This window comes from Schistocerca serialis, chromosome 4, assembly GCF_023864345.2.
Source record: "Schistocerca serialis cubense isolate TAMUIC-IGC-003099 chromosome 4, iqSchSeri2.2, whole genome shotgun sequence".
In the NCBI taxonomy this organism is placed as follows: Eukaryota; Metazoa; Arthropoda; class Insecta; order Orthoptera; family Acrididae; genus Schistocerca; species Schistocerca serialis.
Window position 1 is genome coordinate 739,416,952 of NC_064641.1, and position 4,376 is coordinate 739,421,327.

Here is a 4,376-nt window from a genome sequence, read left to right on the forward strand (position 1 = left end):
TCACAACAGGTAGCCTTTGGCATCTTCTCAGCCCCGTTGTTAGCTACGGCCCTAGTTTTTAGGATCTGAAAAACAGCGACTCAGAGGCCAGAGAAAACCAGAGCCCAGCTGGCCATAGCCCCATCCTGTTTGCTCGCATCTGGACCGAAGACCGCGAGCTGACGCCGCCGCGGACACGCTTTGCCCTTTACACGTGCCGCCTGGTGGCTGCTCACAGATTGCCTGTTGATTAGTTTGAGTAGAGCGTTGCGATGTCGCTCGCGTTGAGATGGCACCGCTTTTACTTGGCATGCGTGAATGCATCGCGCCTCGGACGATGACAGACAGGGTCCCCCACGTGGTAAGACGTGACCGCAACCACACCCCCCGCCACTTCAGTTGCGATCTCATACCTTTCAGTACGCTCTAGGATGGCAGGATTTACTTATAAATATTCTTCCAGTCACCAGGCTAGTGTTGCTTGGTTTAAACAACTTCTGGGGTTTTTCAGTTGATCAAGCATACAGCCAATCGGTTGCATAAAGTTTATTATGATAAGCCTTCACCAGGTTTCATTGCCACTAAAGGTATCTTCTTCAGAACGAATAAAGTCACATACCTTACATTAAATTAAAATTATAAACATATGCTCAAGTCAAATAACAGATATCATACACTATTGGCCATCTAAACTGCTATACCAAGAAGAAATGCAGATGATAAATGGGTATTCATTGGACAAATATATTATACTAGAATTGACATGTGATTACATTTTCACGCAATTTGGGTGCATAGATCCTGAGAAATCAGTACCCAGAACAACCACCTCTGGCCGTAATAACGGCCTTGATACGACTGGGCATTGAATCGAACAGAACTTGGATGGCATGTACAGGTACAGCTGCCCATGCAGCTTCAACACGATACCACAGTTTATCAAGAGTAGTGACTGGCGTATTGTGACGAGCCAGTTGCTCGGCCACTATTGACCAGACGTTTTCAATTGGTGGGAGATCTGATGATTGTGCTGGCCGGGGCAGCAGTCGAACATTTTTTGTATCCAGAAAGGCCCGTGCAGGACCTGCAACATGCGGTCGTGCATTATCCTGCTGAAATGTAGGGTTACGCAGGGATCGAATGAAGGGTAGAGCCACGGGTCGTAACATATCTGAAATGTAACGTCCACTGTTCAAAGTGCCGTCAATGCGAACAAGAGGTGACCGAGATGTGTAACCAATGGCACCCCAAACCATCATGCCGGGTGATACGCCAGTATAGCGATGACGAATACATGCTTGCAATGTGCGTTCACCGCGATGTCGCCAAACACGGATGCGACCATCATGATGCTGTAAACAGAACCTGGATTCATCCGAAAAAATGACGTTTTGCCATTCGTGCACCCAGGTTCGTCGTTGAGTACACCATCTCAGGCGCTCATGTCTGTGATGCAGCGTCAAGGGTAACCGCAGCCACGGTCTCCGAGCTGATAGTCCATGCTGCTGCAAACGTCGTCGAACTGTTCGTGCAGATGATTGTTGTCTTGCAAACGTCCCCATCTGTTGACTCAGGGATCGAGACATGGTTGCACGACCCGTTACAGCCATGCGGATAAGATGCCTGTCATCTCGACTGCTAGTGATACGAGGCCGTTGGGATCCAGCACGGCGTTCCGTATTACCCTCCTGAACCCACCGATTCCATATTCTGCCAACAGTCATTGGATCTCGACCAACATGAGCAGCAATGTCGCGATACGATAAACTGCAATCGCGATAGGCTACAATCCGACCTATATCAAAGTCGGAAAAGTGATGGTACGCATTTCTCCTTCTAACACGAGGCATCACAACAAAGTTTTACCAGGCAACGCCGGTCAACTGCTATTTGTGTATGAGAAATCTGTTGGATACTTTCCTCATGTCAGCACGTTATAGGTGTTGCCACCGGCTCCAACCTTGTGTGAATGCTCTGAAAAGCTAATGATTTGCATATCACAGCATCTTCTTCCTGTCGGTTCAATTTCGCGTCTGTAACACATCATCTTCGTGTTGTACCAATTTTAATGGCCAGTTGTCTAGATTAAGTCCTCCTGGAAAAACAGGCAGAATTATCCCACAGGTACGTATGACTTCATTCCTTCTGAAGTAGGTCCTCATAGTGGTATTGAAACTTGGTCTAAGCTTATTACAGTAAACTTTACGAAACCGATTGGCTGTTTGCATCATTTATTGGAAGTATATTTACGGTTGATGCCCTCAGCCATGTATAAAATTGTTAAAAGAAGCTTGTGGGAATACAATTGATCTCTGGTTAAGATTTCTGTGAGAGTACTCTGCGTATATACGTATTGCTAAAACGGCATATCACTTTGTATTACCAGAACAGATCTCATAGTTAACCCTTAACCAATTTTTGTATTCCACCTGTAAACCCTATCCACATCTGCCAGACTTCTAATTAGCAGCAAACAGATGCTTTCCGCGGTTGGGCTGAGCGAAAAGTTAATTTAAATGCTAGCGGCGTGTAGACTAGCGCAAGCTATTCATTGACGGCCATCTGTGGGAGATACAAGATTGCACTTCTTGCTTTCGTACCAAAGCTTAAATTTTATCGTTAGCTTAAGAAGATTTTCTGAATAAAAGTACTTTTAATTGAATATTATATTGTATTATATCATTAATTTCTTGTCCTTGACGCTTTTTCACCATCCTTCTTTTAGTTAAAATATTTACATAATAGTTTATTTAATTTTTTTTCATAGTTATGTAATACTACTCTGTAGCTTAACATTGTTAGACTGCTACGATATGGCTTACTGACATATTGCGGGTAGTGGGTAAGAGCGAATCTCGAGGCTGCTGCCAGTTGCAGAGTTCGCATACTGGCACTAATAGCGGTTTTGAACAGGTTGCGTGGAACAGTTGATCAAACAAAGCTGTTCGCACGGAAAACGATTAAGTCCCACATCGAGCATTCTCGGCGTGCACAGCCAGGTCACAATTTGTGGCAACACTTTCGCCCCGTTAATGCCACTGTTCCATTGAAGCGGCAAGATACTGTCATACCAGCGAGACGTACCATAGACTACATAGGAAATTAATACCAGTTAAACATTATACTCGGAAGTGCAGAGTATCAACAGCTGTCGCAAAATACGTGGTAAACAGCTCAGCGGCCGATGCTTCGCTTGCATAGACTGTATTGTCCGCAAAGATTTTCGTTTTTGTTTTTCTTTAATAGAATTTTTATGTTGTTAACAATTCGCAACACCTTCTAAACTGTTCGCATATTAAGGTTGTAGAATCATGGTCTTTTCCGAATGCCGATCTGAACAAAAATACATTCTGTTAGCTGAAATCAGAAGTTGTTGTTAATCCTACCTTTTGAGTTCTTGTGGTGATATTTCCTTAGAAGCTTTCACCACTACTTCACTTCCTTAAGGGTTAACTTTCCAAAAACACGGAAACATATGTTTCTTATTTCTAACCAAGAAGTCAAATACCAACTTTCACAGACACAGTTTTAAAACTGCATTAGTAGTTCTGTACCAATGATTTAATTAAAAAGAACTTTCGCCCACTATTATACCCTTCTTAGTGGTTGACTTTCCAAAAATGCTGAAACATGTATTATTATTTTTTCTGAGTGAGGAATCAAAATACAAATTTTCGTAGCTCTGCTTTCAAAATTGTATTAATAGCGACATATTTTCGAGAAACGTTTCATCCCTATTTCACCTCCTGGGGAGTGCAATTCAAACAATCCCTTCTTAAACGATGCCTGCAGCATAAGATCAATATCCTGGCCAAATGTCAAGTTTCTGTCATTAGCGGTTTGGACTGAGCGTTGACGAGTCAGTCAGAACATTGCCTTATACAGTATATACGTATAGAGACTAGCTAAGCGCCTGCTATCTGCTTGCGTAAACTATACGGTTGCACAGATTTTTATTTATGAAGATAGTGACCATTCTCGAAAGAACAGATACCACTGATGACGGTGCAGCTTCTCTAGAATAAATGGTAAGTAATTGAAACCCTCAGCTGCTGAAAGGTGTTGGGGACAGCTGAAAATGTGTGCCCCGACCGGGACTCGAACCCGGGATCTCCTGCTTAAATGGCAGACGGTCTGTCCATCTGAGCCATCGAGGACATAGATGAGTAGCGCGACTGCAGGAACTTATCCCTTGCACGCTTCCCGTGAGACCCACATTCCCAACCGTCCACAATCTACATACGTAATGTTCCTAATAGATATTTGCCCATCCACTCATTACTCGCGCACACTAAAGTGACGATTCCCGTAGGAGTTCGGGCAACCTCTGCGCATTCGCACAGACGAAGGTCAAGGGCCGGGTAGCCATTTTAACTATATATGAAGATATATAGTTC

The 4,376-nt window shown here is 43.7% G+C and overlaps 1 non-coding gene across 1 annotated transcript; it reads right to left on the reverse strand.

Annotated features, from left to right (window-relative positions):
• Positions 1–4,062: 4,062 nt before the first annotated feature.
• On the reverse strand, positions 4,063–4,136 carry Trnak-uuu (transfer RNA lysine (anticodon UUU)). Its single transcript has one exon. It is a non-coding gene; the product is annotated as a tRNA-Lys (tRNA).
• Positions 4,137–4,376: the final 240 nt, after the last annotated feature.